Below are 18,001 nucleotides of genomic sequence, written 5' to 3'. Positions count from 1 at the left end.
CAATCTTACTATTCGTCTCTAAAACCAAATTGGTACTCCCGATTTCTCGTTGGCCCACTTCACCCCAACAAATAGGAGTTCGACATCTACGCCCATAAAGCATCTCATAAGGTGGCATTATGATACTAGTGTGATAACTATTATTGTACGAGAACTCCACCAATGGTAAGTGCTCATCCCAACTTCCACCGAAATCAATAACACACGCCCTTAACATATCCTCCAACGTTTGATTCGTACACTCGGTTTGACCATCCGTTTGAGGATGATACGCCGTGCTCATTTTCAATTGAGTACCCATATCTTCATGAAACTTATTCCAAAACCGACACGTGAAACGAGTATCTCGATCCGAAACAATATATATAGGAACCCCATGTCTCGATATCACCTCCTTGATAAACAACTTGGACAAAGTCTCCGACGATATCGTTTCCCGAATGGGAAGAAACAAAGCACTCTTCGTCAATCTATCGACTATCACCCAAATCGTATCAAATTGGGTTCTCGCCGTCTTTGGTAACTTAGTAATGAAGTCCATGGTAATGTGCTCCCATTTTCATTTTAGGACTTCCAATGGTTGTAACTTACCGTACGACTTTTGGTGTTCGACTTTGACTTGCAAACACGTGACGCATTGTTCAACATACTTAACAACATCACATTTTATACCGGGCCACCAATACTCTTTCCTCAAATCATAGTACATCTTTGTTGCACCCGGATGAATGGAATACTTTGACTTATGTGCTTCATCAAGTAGCACTTGTCGATAGCCACCCATCTTAGTGTGATGACCGGAAAATTTTGACTTATTTAAACCAATTCTCTATATGATTTAATATTTTCGTCATGATAAGCAATGCATTTTGACAAGTTTTATAACTTTTGTAAATGAGTTTTATATAACGGTTGACCATCCTTTTGTCTAACGATTCATGAATGTCATAACTTGTGATAATTATATAATTGGGTATATATATATATATATATATATATATATATATATATATATATATATATATACGGAAACATGCGAATAATATTTATATACGATATGATAAAGATTTACTATTGAATGATGCAATTTCAAATTAAAAATTTTACATATATAATCGTTTAATTTTTATGATGTAATTTTTTTAAATTATAAAAAGAAACGCAGTTAAATCAAAGATGTACAAGTTGTAAAGCACAACGTACAACAACGTAACTTGAATAGTTGAATTGAAATTAATTCATTTACTATTCATGTGAATAGTAAATGAAACAAAATTAATTAATTTACTATTTACATGAAAGCGACATGATAGAAATTATTAATTATAAGTTACATAGAATACCCCTGAAGTATTTAATAAATACGACTTTTTAAAATTTTAATATTCGATTTATGAATTATATTATTATATTATATTTATATTATTATATTATATATTTTTTTGTCTAGTCAAAAACTAGGAAAACACATATTACGCGTACAAACTCTATATTACGAACCTTTTTACAACTAGTTTTATAAAGCTTAAGACCAAAACAGATATATATATATATATATATATATATATATATATATATATATATATATATATATATATATATATATATATATATATATATATATATATATATATATATATTCAAATGTAAAAAGTGGAATTTTTACTCATACTTTTACCCATCAATTATTAGCAACAGAGTACGAAATACCAGTTCGTGAAAATACAGGGTAAAAATTAATTAAAAATGATGTCGACACAAGAAACATCCAAATTGATGATGGATGTGGCGTTTTTTTATTTATTTTTAATTTACACGTTTTTATTATTATTATTATTATATTATATTATTATATTATTATTTTATATATATATGAACGTAGGAACTTGGGTTTGCAGAATATTAAAAACACAACACACACACAACTTATCTGTATCGATATGTATATATATTCCGTAGTTATTATTACTCTTATTATCATTATTAGTTTTAATATTATCAATTATTATTAGTATTATGCATAAAATACTACGACGGGGTTATGCTCGGGTGATTTTAAAAACGGATTTTCAAACGGATTATAGCTAAGAAAATATTGGATATTGTTCGTGAATCCAAGGCCAACCGTACCGTCGTCTACTATCATTACGTCTTCGCAATTTACCTACAATATTGAACCTCAATATTGAACAGTGAGTTTCATTTGCTTCCTTTTTAATTGCTTTTGCAATCTATATTTTTGGGCTGAGAATACATGCACTTTATTTTAAATGCAATGGATACAAGTACATACTTAATTCTACACTGAGTTTGAACCGAAAATCCCTTAGCTTTGGTAACTAGTAACTGCCGGTTATAAGAACTGGTTGGCGCGAGTAGTTGTATATGGATCCATAGGGCTTGACATCCCCGTCTGTTCCAGGTATAGAAACCCTAGCCTGAACTATAAAACAGACGTATGCAATTTGAGTTTAGTACACGTTGGATTGCGTGTATTGTACATGTTGGTTGCATGTATGTTAAAACAGGGGTACTTATTATAACGTTAAAGTTTAGTTACCAGGGTGCTCAATTTCGTAGAATATTTTGATAAACGTTTCTGGATGAAACAACTGAAAATCTTGTGGTCCACCTTTATATACAGATTATGCGCAACATTTAAAACTATGAACTCACCAACCTTTGTGTTGACACTTTTAAGCATGTTTATTCTCAGGTTCCTAGAAGTCTTCCACTGTTTGCTTATACGTTATACAAGCTATGTGCATGGAGTCATACATGCTTTATTCAAGAAAAGTTTTCATTCACAAAACCACCATGTAATTTATTTTGACTGTATTGTCAACGGATGTAGTATTGTAAACTATTGTTTACGGTGATTATCTATACGTAGAAATCATCATATGTCGAAAACCTTTGATTTATATATTCATTTATGGTGTGCCTTTTCAAAAGAATGCAATGTTTACAAAACGTATCATATTGAGGTCAAAACCTCACTATGAAATCAATGAATAACGTACTGCATCAATAGCGATTTTGACGGGTCGTTACACTTAGGCACCCAAACTCTTCCTTGAAAAGACAACAAACTATGCGGGCCTAGAGTAATAGACTCCGTTTGCCCTACGATTTGTTCGTCATGTTTATTGTTAACAAAAGCTTCAATTTGAATCTCGCCAAGCTTTACAAGAAAATCGTTAGTAATAATCATGCGTAACGATCCTACTCGTATTGCCGGATGTTGACTCTTTCTACTTAGCGCATCCGCGACCACATTCGCCTTACCTGGATGATAAAGTATCTCACAATCATAATCCTTTATCACATCCATCCACCTACGTTGACGATAATTCAAATCTCGTTGATCAAAGAGATGTTTCAAACTCTTATGATCCGAATAAATCGTACACTTGACACCATACAGGTAGTGGCACCAAATTTTCAAAGCATGAACCACCGCCGCCAATTCAAGATCATGAGTCGGGTATCTCTTTTCGTGTTCCTTTAATTGTCGAGAGGCGTAAGCGATGACTTTACCCCTTTGCATTAGAACACACCCGATTCCATTTAATGAGGCATCATAATAAACCGTCATATCTTTAATCCCTTCCGGTAATACCAACACCGAAGCTTGACACAATTTCTCCTTTAATAATTGGAAAGCAATTTCTTGCTCGTTTTCCCAATTAAACCTCACGTTCTTCCTCGTCAACTTCGTCAAAGGAGAAGAAATTTTAGAAAAGTCTTGGATAAATCGACGATAATAACCGGCCAATCCGAGAAAACTTCGAATTTCCGTAGGCGTAGTCGGTTTTCCCCAATTCTTCACCGTCTCTATCTTCCCCGGATCTACTTGAATACCTTCCTTATTCATAATATGGCCAAGGAATTTCACTTCCCTTAGCCAAAATTTACATTTGAAGAATTTAGCATACAACTTCTCCTTCCGCAACATCTTCAACACTTCACGCAAATGGTGTTCATGTTCCTTCATACGCTTAGAATAAACAAGTATGTCGTCAATGAACACAATAACCGACTTATCCAACATAGGCTGGCACACCCGGTTCATAAGATCCATGAACGCCGCCGGTGCATTCGTAAGACCAAAAGGCATAACCACAAACTCATAATGCCCGTAACACGTTCGAAAAGCCGTTTTCTCTATGTCTTCCTCACGGACCCGCACTTGATGATAGCCGGACTGCAAGTCGATCTTAGAAAAATATGTCGCACCTTAGAGTTGGTAAAATAAATCGTCAATCCGAGGTAATGTATAACGATTCTTGATCGTCACTTTGTTCAATTCTCGATAATCGATGCACATCCGCATACTACCATCTTTCTTTTTCACAAACAAAACGGGGCACCCCATGGCGAGGAACTCGGTCGAATAAAACCCTTTTCAAGCAATCGGAATGGATCAACCAATTAGCCATCATCTATTCTAGATGAATTGGGGATGGGTTCGTAATCTACTTAATCATTGGAGACAGGAAGAAGGTGATCCTTTCCATCCACCACATTTCCCTCTGGGCGAAGAACCTGAAGCACTAACCGGCGAACCAATCCGTAACACCATTTTCACCCTCATTTCCAGAATAGCTCGCAACGATTACGTAACATCTAATATTCTAAATCTCATTCATCCACTTGTTCGAACCGCCAATCATCCCGGTGTAATAGAAGAAGTTAACGAGCTTCGCACTCGAGTATCGGCTTTGGAGAATATGGTGCAAAATTTACAAGCACCACCAGCATCAGCACCAACAGCACCATTACCACCACCAACTACATCCGCATCACAAGCCTCAACATCACAATCTGTACCTCAAGTATCTACGTCATACGCACCATAGATACCAAGGAGTACCAACAACAATAAACGATGAAGTATTAATTCATAACTTCATTGGAGAAATATTCTACAGCGATTATGTAATATCTAAAGTTTTGAGATTACTTACTCTAGTTCTAAATCTGACGAGTGAATGGATAGAGATGATAGAAGGAATAGTAGAAACCTGACAAGAATGGTGCGTGAGTTACAAACTAGACTTGTTATACAAACACCACTAGAAGTACCACCAGCATCACCATCAGTATCACCAACACCTGTAACACCACAAGCTCCACCAGCTCCATAGCCATTGACGATATCGACACCACAATCACCAACGGATATATTGAAATAACGAGTTATGGAGTATTAACTCTTTATTTCCAAAGAATTTATATATTATATATATATATATATATATATGAATTTTGGAAACCATAATATATGTTTTTGTACTAAGCTATTACGTATGAATTTTTAAAGGGTAAGTACTACTCGGTTAATTCATATTACTAATATGCTATGATGTACATCCTTAGTTAATGACTTAATCGTCGTTAACTATAATCTCTGTTTCAACTCAATGAATTTCATTTCATAATAAACCAAGTGTATTATTTATTTACATGTTTAATTTTACACTTTCATTTTCGATGTACTCGAAACTTTCCAGAAAACATCATTCGTACCTTGCGAAATTCACAAGAGTTCCACGAGCACCAACATCCTTCACCGAGGAATATCAATAAGAATAGATAATGAAGTATTGATTACATTAGTGAAATACTCCGCGAAGATTATGTAATCTCTAATGTTTTATAGATTATTCATTTCTAGTTCCAGCCGAAAATCAAATGAGTTTAATAGTATATTAACTCATTAAATCCGTATTACATCCGAAGAAAATATACATATATATATTCATAAAGGCTGTAGTAAAATTCTTCTATACAAAATATTACTTGTGAAATTTTTAACGGGTAGGCAATACCCGGGAAATATATAAGTTTACAATTAATATGTTACACTGTACATTCTTTAATTTAGATTCAAAAATCATTAACTATACTCATTACCTTCACAGCGATACACAATCATTTTATACAAATTCAATTACATATTCTGATTTTGACAAACAGAATCCAGGTCAAGATTTAACGGGTGACATCACTCTTAGATCCCTACATCTTTCAAAGCTATACTTTGACTTTTAAACTGTGCTAGAACATCACTTCTATTCATAAAACCCAGAAAAATATTCGTATCATTCAAGATTATAAAACATCATATGTATATTGACGATTACAATCTGCGTTCAAACCCATCATGATTCTTAAAAACAAGTCAATTAAGAAACAATCGAGAGGATGATCCAACCACACGTTATCTATGAAAAGAAAGATTTATGCATATAGATATGCACCTGAAAAACACTCGAAACCTAACTAAAAGTTTAACACGTATCTAGATCCTTTAGCATTATTATTACCGAAAATAATCTTGCAAAGGTATCAGTGTTATCACCCTTCCAACCAGTCAACTTTGACTTTTCAGATTAGCCTTATTATAACCTTGATATATACGTTTTTGTTACCGGGGAACCTTTTATATTCCACCATATTAACAGTAAACGTATCAGCAACTTCATTACTCTTTGGCGTAAGTCTCTCCGAAAAAATCACGATATTCATTCATTGAAACCCTATTATGTACTCATCTGTATCATGTAACGACAATTGCCATACCAAATATCGGGAATCATCAATCATTATTCACGAATATTGCAACGTTTCTACGCCAACAATTATTATATATACATATAACTTATCTCCTGGAATTATAATTCTGAAATTCTGAAAAGCATCCCAGCCTAAGAATCAGTACTATGAAGTTTTGAAAAAGTTCAAAGAAAATTTGGTACTGAAAAATGGATTGAGCAAAATATGAAGAAGGCTGTGGACAAATCACAAAGACTAAACCTGCCTTCAAAGAATTCAAATGATTCAGTATCTGTTGAAGTCATTAACGAATACCTTGCTCCTGACTCTAAACCTTTACAAACAAATCTTCTTTATCATCCTTCGATATTAGAAATTCTAAGATATCATCATATCTTTCATTATAAATATCTTCGATATTTCTGAAGATATCTTCTTAACTATTATTATCCGAAATTATTTATCTATTCGCGCTATCCATGTTACATCCTAAAAGAAACTATTTTAGTTTCAAAATTCTGAAAAATTTGAAAAATGGATGTTTTTGAAGTAGTGTTGGGAATTGAAGCATGAGTTAGTATAATATAATGACGTCGGGCCAACGTGGTTATATTACAGTAAGTCATGTTGAGTTTTTAATGGAATGTGATAAAGGTTCACAGATCATACCCTTATCATGTGCCATGTTACATAACTCTTTCATTCTATTTAACCTCTAAACATATCAAGAAAATATTTTTCTTGATGATTCGGTCTTTTCCGTGATTTTCTGGTAATTTAACAAGTCAGATCGCGCTATTACCATTTCTTTCTTAGAACATTAGTAATGTTCATCCGAAACTTCATACTTATGAATTCTGGACCATTACTTGCTTCACACAAAGTTGAGAAAAGAAAATAATAGCATAAAGCTTCGAAATATAGGAGTATAAATCACAGCAAACAGAAGGGATCATTAACCGTAGATGTCAATAATTATGGAAAGACAAATGCAAGAAAGGATTATGAAAACCACTACCCCAAGAACGAAGTAGAAGTAAACAGATTCCTCCGGTGGGAGTTGAAATAGAAGGATGATTGTGGTGATAGTCAGAATGAGATCAAGGATCAGAACTGGATGAAGCATTTTCACAATCTTTTGAAAATATGAAATGAGGAAGAAGATGTAGGAGTGATGAAAATAATGGAACGGAAGAGGTTGATTTATAGCGAAATAACGGACATAGCAATCGAGGCAGATTACACATTTAATCAAAGAAAATCATAATTTCCTTAATGACCAAAGAATCAAATCTTATATAGATTACAAAGATCTTCTTTAATTTCCTTAAATCTCGAAAATTAACCGTGACTATGTCAAGAGTTGAAACGAATCTTTGATTTCATCATTTCACTCTTTTGCGGTAGCTTCTCTCATACGCTTCGAATAATCGAATTGTTTTATCTATATTACTCAATAATGATAAAATTAGATATCAACTCATATTAATCATGAAAACTTTCTTATTGTTAACCATGACAACCCCACTCAAATTTCGGGACGAAATTTTTTTAACGGGGAGGTACTGTGATGACCGGAAAATTTTGACTTATTTAAACCAATTCTCTATATGATTTAATATTTTCGTCATGATAAGCAATGCATTTTGACAAGTTTTATAACTTTTGTAAATGAGTTTTATATAACGGTTGACCACCCTGTTTGTCTAACGATTCACGAACGTCATAACTTGTGATAATTATATAATTGGGTGTATATATATATATATATATACGGAAATATGTGAATAATATTTATATACGATATGATAAAGATTTACTATTGAATGATGCAATTCCAAATTAAAATTTTTACGTATATAATCATTTAATTTTTATGATGTAATTTTTTTAAATTATAAAAAGAAACGCAGTTAAATCAAAGATGTACAAGTTGTAAAGCACAACGTACAACAACGTAACTTAAATAGTTGAATTGAAATTAATTCATTTACTATTCATGTGAATAGTAAAGAAACGAAATTAATTAATTTACTATTAACATGAAAGCGACATGATAGAAATTATTAATTTAAAATTTTAATATTCGATTTACGAATTATATTATTTTATTATAATTATTATATTATATTTATATTATTATATTATTATATTATATATTTTTTTGTCTAGTCAAAAACTAGGAAAACACATATTACGCGTATAAACTCTATATTACGAACCTTTTTACAACTAGTTTTATAAAGCTTAAGACCAAAACAGATATATATATATATATATATATATATATATATATATATATATATATATATATATATATATATATATATATATATATTCAAATATAAAAAGTAGAATTTTTACTCATACTTTTACCCATCAATTATTAGCAACAGAGTACGAAATACCAGTTCGTGAAAACACGGGTAAAAATTAATTAAAAATAATGTCGACACAAGAAACATCCAAATTGATGATGGATGTGGCGTTTTTATTTTTATTTTTAATTTACACGTTTTTATTATTATTATTATTATTATATTATATTATTATATTATTATTTTATATATATATATATGAACTTAGGAACTTGGGTTTGCAGAATATTAAAACACAACACACACAACTTATCTGTATCGATATGTATATATATTCCGTAGTTATTATTACTCTTATTATCATTATTAGTTTTAATATTATCAATTATTATTAGTATTATACATAAAATACTACGACTGGGTTATGCTCGGGTGATTTTCAAAACGGATTTTCAAACGGATTATAGCTAAGAAAATATTGGGTATTGTTCGTGAATCCAAGGCCAACCATACCATCGTCTACTATCATTACGTCTACGTAATTTACCTACAATATTGAACCTCAATATTGAACAGTGAGTTTCATTTGCTTCCTTTTTAATTGCTTTTGCAATCTATATTTTTGGGCTGAGAATACATGCACTTTATTTTAAACGCAATGGATACAAGTACATACTTAATTCTACACTGAGTTTGAACCGAAAATCCCTTAGCTTTGGTAACTAGTAACTGCCGGTTATAAGAACTGGTGGGCGTGAGTAGTTGTATATGGATCCATAGGGCTTGACATCCCCGTCTGTTCCAGGTATAGAAACCCTAGCCTGAACTATAAAACAGACGTATACTATTTGAGTTTAGTACACGTTGGATTGCGTGTATTGTACATGTTGGTTGCATGTATGTTAAAACAGAGGTACTTATTATAACGTTAAAGTTTAATTACCAGGGTGCTCAATTTCGTAGAATATTTTGATAAATGTTTCTGGATGAAACAACTGAAATCTTGTGGTCCACCTTTATATACAGATTATGCGCAACATTTAAAACTATGAACTCACCAACCTTTGTGTTGACACTTTTAAGCATGTTTATTCTCAGGTTCCTAGAAGTCTTCCACTATTTGCTTATACGTTATACAAGCTATGTGCATGGAGTCATACATGCTTTATTCGAGAAAACTTTGCATTCACAAAATCACCATGTAACTTATTTTGACTGTATTGTCAACGGATGTAGTATTGTAAACTATTGTTTACGATGATTATCTATACGTAGAAATCATCATATGTCGAAAACCTTTGATTTATATATTCATTTATGGTGTGCCTTTTCAAAAGAATGCAATGTTTACAAAACGTATCATATAGAGGTCAAAACCTCACTATGAAATCAATGAATAACGTACCGCATCAATTGCGATTTTGACGGGTCGTTACACTTAGGCACCCACACTCTTCCTTGAAAAGACAACAAACTATGCGGGCCTAGAGTAATAGACTCCGTTTGCCCCACGATTCGTTCGTCATGTTTATTGTTAACAAAAGCTTCAATTTGAATCTCGCCAAGCTTTACAAGAAAATCGTTAGTAATAATCGTGCGTAACGATCCTACTCGTATCGCCGGATGTTGACTCTTTCTACTTAACGCATCCGCGACCACATTCGCCTTACCCGGATGATAAAGTATCTTACAATCATAATCCTTTATCACATCCATCCACCTACGTTGACGATAATTCAAATCTCGTTGATGAAAGAGATGTTTCAAACTCTTATGATTCGAATAAATCGTACACTTGACACCATACAAGTAGTGGCGCCAAATTTTCAAAGCATGAACCACCGCCGCCAATTCAAGATCATGAGTCGGGTATCTCTTTTCGTGTTCCTTTAATTGTCGAGAGGCGTAAGCGATGACTTTACCCCTTTGCATTAGAACACACCCGATTCCATTTAATGAGGCATCATAATAAACCGTCATATCTTCAATCCCTTCCGGTAATACCAACACCGAAGCTTGACACAATTTCTCCTTTAATAATTGGAAAGCAATTTCTTGCCCGTTTTCCCAATTAAACCTCACGTTCTTCCTCGTCAACTTCGTCAAAGGAGAAGAAATTTTAGAAAAGTCTTGGATAAACCGACGATAATAACCGGCCAATCCGAGAAAACTTCAAATTTTCGTAGGTGTAGTCGGTTTTCCCCAATTCTTCACCGTCTCTATCTTCCCCGGATCTACTTGAATACCTTCCTTATTCATAATATAGCCAAGGAATTGCACTTCCCTTAGCCAAAATTTACATTTGGAGAATTTAGCATACAACTTCTCCTTCCGCAACGTCTTCAACACTTCACGCAAATGGTGTTCATGTTCCTTCATACGCTTAGAATAAACAAGTATGTTGTCAATGAACACAATAACCAACTTATCCAACATAGGCTGGCACACCCGATTCATAAGATCCATGAACGCCGCCGGTGCATTCGTAAGACCAAAAGGCATAACCATAAACTCATAATGCCCGTAACGCGTTCGAAAAGCCGTTTTCTCTATGTCTTCCTCACGGACCCGCACTTGATGATAGCCGGACCGCAAGTCGATCTTAGAAAAATACATCGCACCTTGGAGTTGGTCAAATAAATCGTCAATCCGAGGCAATGGATAACGATTCTTGATCGTCACTTTGTTCAACCCCCGATAATCAATGCACATCCGCATACTACCATCTTTCTTTTTCACAAACAAAACGGGGCACCCCATGGCGAGGAACTCGGTCGAATAAAACCCTTTCAAGCAACTCTTGGGTTTAATTTAACAACTCTTGCATTTCCGTCGGCGCTAAACGATAAGGAGTTTTAGCAATGAGAGTAGCTCCCGGAACCAGCTCAATGCGGAATTCAACTTGTCTTTCTGTCGGAACACCCGGTAACTCATCCAGAAAAACATCTTCAAATTCATGAACCACCGAAATTTCACGAATGGATGGTGGCTCATCACGAATATCAACTACATGGGCAATAAAAGCCATAACTTCGCTAGTAATAAAACAACGTGCCCGTGCAATAGTGCATAGTGTCACAAGTCCTCTTCGTTTATCACCATGAATAATCAACTCTCCCCCACTTGGGGTCTTCACATGAATGAACTTATCATGGCATGCAATATCATCTCTATAACGATCGAGCCAATCCATACCAACAACAATATCAAACTCACCCAAAGTCATCGGAATGAGATCAATTTTGAACGTTTCGGTACCAAACACAACATTACAATCTTTACACACATCAACCCCTAGCATCGTCTTACCATCCGCTATTTCAACTTCTACCGGATGACTTAACTTAGCTAGCGGTTTGATTATCTTAGACACAAATTGAGGCGACACAAAAGACAAATTAGCACCGCTATCAAATAATATCCTTGCCGGGTTAGAGTTAACCATGAAAGTACCTGAGACAACTTCATTTGATTGCTTGGCCTCATCATTGGTCATCAAATAATTTCGCCCCTTAGTCATGCCCGCCTTTTTTTCCAACCTCTTAACATGATCACCCCGCAAATCAGGACATTCCGTCCTTCGGTGCCCTTCCTTACCACAATTAAAACAAGTGAGCTTGGTTGTAGATGATGGTTTCGGACAATCACGAGCCATGTGCCCCTTTTGTCCACAATTGTAGCACGCATAAGTAAAATCTCCGGAAGCACCTTTCTTCACATTACCAACACTCTCAGAGCCCTTCTTGTTCTTCTTGTTTGAAAAGTTCGAATGACTAGTAGCTTCAAACTTCCTTTTGCCAAAAGTAAAGCCACTCTTTCTCAAGATGAGCGACTCGAAACCTTTGGCCATATCGAAAAACTCATCAAAACTTTTCACCACATTCACACTAATCTTCTCTTAATAGTTGTCGTTCAAGATTCGATAGAAGTCTTCTTTCAACATTTTATCATTCCCGACATACTCCGGGCAAAATTGGGTTTTTGACAAGAAAACGGATTTAAGAGTGTTCAAATCCATCGACCCTTGCCTTAAGGAACACAACTCATCCTTAAGTCAAGTAAGGTCGGTCGAAGTTCGGTACTCTTGGAAAAACTCCGCCTTGAACTCATCCCAAGTAAAGTCCATACATTGCTCTTCACCATAAAGTTGGATTTTCGCATCCCACCACAACTTAGCATCACCTCTCAACATGCTACAACCATGCCTCGTCTTTTTATCAAGAGGGCATTCGCAAGTACGAAAAGCCCCCTCCATATCGGAGATCCACTGGGCACTCTTAAGTGGGTCCCTTTCGCCCTCAAAAGTAGGAGGTTGAGCATCCTTGAAATTCTTGTAGAAAAAGTCCCGCTTTCCAACGTTATCCACTTGAAGGACAACCTTAATTTTTTCCTTTACTACATTGACTAATTGCTCGTCAATCGTATCTAGAAACATGTTCTTAACATCTTCTAGGAAAGTCGCATGATGACTTTTCAAAATGGCCTCAACCTTGGTCGTGAACTCGGGGTCCTCACTCGTGCCCCCATTTTCGGTGTCGTGTCTGTTTCTCATCTTCATTCTATAAAACGGAAGAGGTTAAACAACGAAACGAAAGACATGACACATACATATATACACATATAGACCTTACCGCCCCATCTTGCTCAACAATCGTCGTACATCGCTTGTTTGACACGATTTGCAACCATAACAATGGTAGCTAATCATTGTTACACGAGCACGTCGCATTAACTTGTTTGTACAATGTCTATTTCGCTTGATGATTACAACCACAACACAAAACAATTAGTTCAAGGTTAGATCACATAAACCTAAGCACTAACAATTCCCGATCCGACCCGAAGTCTTACTAGTCCCGCATAAAGCACATGCACAATAAAGTCTAAGTCTAGGCACCTATCTCAAGTCACCTAAATCTCTTAGACCATGCTCTGATACCACTTGAAACAACCCAGCCCGTATTTAACACGAGTAATTTTTTTATTTTGTAATTAAGACATTTACGCGCCATACAAAAGGTGTAAACCATCCCATACAAACCCTTAAAACAATGTCACGAGTTTAATGTTTACAAATAAGGCACAAAGGCCCTTAAACGAACGTAATACAAGTTCGACCCGTTAAAAATGATAGTTTTAATCCAAACAACACTTCGAGCATGGTTTGGGGCTAAACTACCCAAAACACTAGGCCGACTTCCAAAAACTTCATCAAGGATCCAACATAGGGGAACTAGGATCCAACAACCCCCTTTCCCTTTTTCGCACCTGCATCTAAAAAGATAAACAATGAGAGGGGTAAGCTAATGCTTAGTGAGTGCAACAATTATACGATTACATATACAACCTACTTACTTGCAATCACTTACGCATTTACCGCATGCATGCTAGCAATATAATTAATCATACCAACACAAGTATAATACTAAACCTTCAACCACACGAGCTTGCATAATAATAGCATATAGTTCGAACAATATAATATGCCTCAATACAACACACAACCATGGTTAACCAATCGTACAAGGAATGGTACTTGAATTTCCCATCGGTGTTCATAACAACCGTTAGTGCACTTAACACGTCGTACACTAACCCCATGGGTGGCATCTTAACACGTCGATACTTCACCCCGGGTGGTGTCTTAACACGTCGACACTTCACCCCGAATGGTGTCTTAACACGTCAACACTTCACTCGTTACATCTCTTGGAGTGGCATCTTAACACGTCGATGCTTCACTCCCGAGTGGTGTCTTAACATGTTGACACTTCACTCGCCACGTGAGAAGTGGTGTCTTAGCACGTTGACACTTCACAACTCATGCCACACAAATAAATACATTATATATGTACGCATATAATTATTCCACTCACCTTATCACGTCGGTGGTGATTAATTACTCCCGTATGCTTCAAGCAAGGTACCTAATACATTAAGTACACTTTCAATACACAAACTAGTTGGACTAGACACCAACATTTAACACTTGAGCATTTAATGACCCAATTGCATTAAATAACTCAATTACACCAAAACCGCCCATAAATGGCCAAGACTCATCCTTAATCACTAAAAGATAGTGATTAACGTCTACTAACACCAACTAACACATACTTAGGGTATTTCATACCCATTTCGCCCAATTAGGTCAACCATTACTCATTTGACCCATTTTAACACTTAGACATACAATTTTAGTCAAACTTAGCCCACTAACAATTCTTTCATCATTTAACAAGTGTATTAGCGACTAACAACACCATTTAGCACTTACAACCTCAATTCATATGACCAAACCCTAGATTATAGCTATTGGGGTTTCCTTTCATCAATATAACCCAAATTCACCCATTTAACCCCCAAATGGGTCATACAAGTCTCAAGTAAACAAAACCCTAGCCATAAATCAATTAAAACTCAAAACATAGAGTTAAGACTTACCAATACAACCATAACGTAGCTAGTGACGTAGGGAACAACTTTAAAGCTTGGGTTCGGGTGAGATTTGGCCTTCTTCTTCACCAAAGTGAGCTCTCTCACTCTAAAACCTCAACTCTCTCTCTAGATTTAATTTAAGTGGTTGAAGAAATGATAAATGAGGTTTGGATAAGCTTGAACCAGCTTTTAGACTCCCAAAACCGGTCATAAGGGAAAAGACCAACATACCCTCAAAAGATGGTCTAACAGCGACCTCCGTCGCGATTCGCGACACTTTATCACGTTACGCGATGACTGAAACGCGACAGATATTTTTTGAACGCGAAAATTTGAACAGAAGCCAGGATTTTTGGCCATCGCGTTTTGACGCACTTCATCGCGATCCGCGACATGCCAGGTCGCGATACAACACCCTCAAACGCGACAGATTTCCAGTAACAACCCAAACTCAATTTTTAAAACACTTAGACTATATACAACGATCATAGATACAATATTAAACTTACACAGGGTTAAATACGCACCTTAAGTCATATATAAGGAAAACGGGATGTTACAACTACCGAACGGGTACTAGTTAGTTTCTTATCCTTAGAAGAAATTGAAGGTTGGCTATGTGCCACCTTTGAGTCATTTTTAGGACAACCTAGAGAATCAAGACGTTGATTTAGCTGGCTTATTTATTTTCAAGACTACTCAAGTGATTAGTCATGTTGCGTCTTGTCTTGCTGTGATCATTTTGATGATTCGCAGTAGGACATCGTCTGGACTTGTCTCTGGTGGGGTAGTGGGGTTGATAGGTGGGTTGTGTGGATGAGCTAGGATCTTATCGGTGTAGACAACAGAGTCCTCACACTCAGCCTCGTATACCTTGGCCGAATGTGGTTCAGTACAATTCTGGCATAATTGCACTTGAGACACATGTTGCGGGAGTTTCTTTAGCTCTCCGACTTCTTTGGTGAGATTTTCTATTTGGTCCGAGAGAAATTTGATGGTTTTATTTTCGATAGGATCGGAGGCAGAAAGCGGTGTTGCTGATGAAATGTGCTTTTCCGTGTTCCAATCGTGATGGTGCATAGTCATCTCCTCGATCAATCTCCAGGCCTCATCAGCAGTGAAGTTCATGAAGTTACCTTGAGAAACAGCATCAAGAGTAGACTTGTTGTTTTGATTCAGACCTTTGTAGAAGGTCATAATCTGATCAGAGCTCTCAAGACGGTGATTCGGGCATCTTCGAAGCAAATGTTTGAATCTTTCCCATGCAGCGTAGAGTAATTCATCGTATGCTTATTGAAAGTTTACGATGTCATTTCTAAGTCTGATTTGTTTTGATGGGGGAAAGTACTTGATTAAGAAAGTTGCTGTCATTTCCTCCCATGAGGTGATAGAGTTAGGTTCTAACCCCTCGAACCAGGTTTTTGCATGAAGAGTTAAGGAATAGGGGAATAGATAAAGACGAACTACATCTTGTTCAACCCCGTTTTGCTTATATAAGTTGGATAAGGAGAGGAATCTATCTAAGTGAGAGTTGAGATCGTCAATTGGTAAGCCGTGGAACTGGAAATGGTTGTGAATGAGTTGTATGATGCTATGCTTAAGCACAAAAGATGCTCCGTTAACCTCTGGATAGAGTATCGGTCCTCCTCGTCCTTCTAACGAGGGTTTGGTGATGTCAGCGAGAGTGATGCGTGCGCCCATCGTAGAACTATCGGTAGGTAAGTGTGGATCTAGTCGGATGGGTACAATGCATGATATCAGATAGAATAAAGGATGTGTCGGAAGAATTCTTAGCGGTCTAAGTAGGTTAAACCATCCTAAAGGTTCACTAATAAGGAAGTCCATTTTAAACTTTTTAATATTAATCTAAATTAAGCTAATATTATCTATCCTAACTACGGAAAACTAATAACTCCTGACAAAGCTAGTCTCAGTCAAAAGGGTCTCTTAAAAACTAACTAATCTAAACAGGCTCCAAATCGTACTACCGCTCCCCGGCAGCGGTGCCAAAAATTTCACTACCCCTCTGATATGCCCGAATCGGACGGTTTATTTATGCGGTGTCGTGAGGTCGCAAAACGTCAATTCAAGATATCAACAGAAGAAGTTGATTGTTTAATTTATATATGCTGGGCCTAAATCCATTATTCCTTCCTATGGGTTAGCAAGGGCGAATATGACCTAGGGTCGTTCCTTGAGCGATTGAATTTGAAACGGAGCTTATCTAGATAATTTAGTAATTAAGATGGGTTTGTACACAATTTAGTATCCAAGACTAGTGGCCAGGTACACCTTGTGTAGAGAGGCAGGATCCTTTTGGTCCCAATAAATTGGCGACTGTTCAGAAAATCCAACAACCAAGTCCAACCGGTTTATTCTAGACACCACTTTTATCCGGAATATCAAATTGTGTAAAGGCAATAGTTGGGTTGATTTGATTTATAATTGTATTAAAAATATTAAAGCAATATAATTAAAATAAGCTAGCTAGCATGCAATATCCAAGGACAAAGAAGACGTGGTTCACTATGATTTAAGATAACGTAGTGTCGGGATGATTATGAGACACTCATTGGATGGATATACCTTGGTGTGAACACTAGATTCCCTACTAAGCGGTTTCTCGGTTAACATGTCACGAGGAACTAGGCTTTGAAGATTCTGATCGGATGGACTATGCTCAA

General features: G+C 35.9%; 1 non-coding gene across 1 annotated transcript; it reads left to right on the top strand.

The window, feature by feature from the left end:
• The first annotated feature begins 16,533 nt into the window (after nt 1–16,533).
• LOC139886842 (small nucleolar RNA R71) lies at nt 16,534–16,640 on the top strand. Its single transcript, XR_011772703.1, has one exon. It is a non-coding gene; the product is annotated as a small nucleolar RNA R71 (small nucleolar RNA).
• The last annotated feature ends 1,361 nt before the right edge of the window (nt 16,641–18,001 follow it).

This window comes from Rutidosis leptorrhynchoides, chromosome 1 (assembly GCF_046630445.1).
Source record: "Rutidosis leptorrhynchoides isolate AG116_Rl617_1_P2 chromosome 1, CSIRO_AGI_Rlap_v1, whole genome shotgun sequence".
NCBI classification, from domain to species: Eukaryota; Viridiplantae; Streptophyta; class Magnoliopsida; order Asterales; family Asteraceae; genus Rutidosis; species Rutidosis leptorrhynchoides.
Note: the sequence above shows the minus strand (reverse complement) of the source record. Positions and strands in the feature narration are given on the sequence as shown.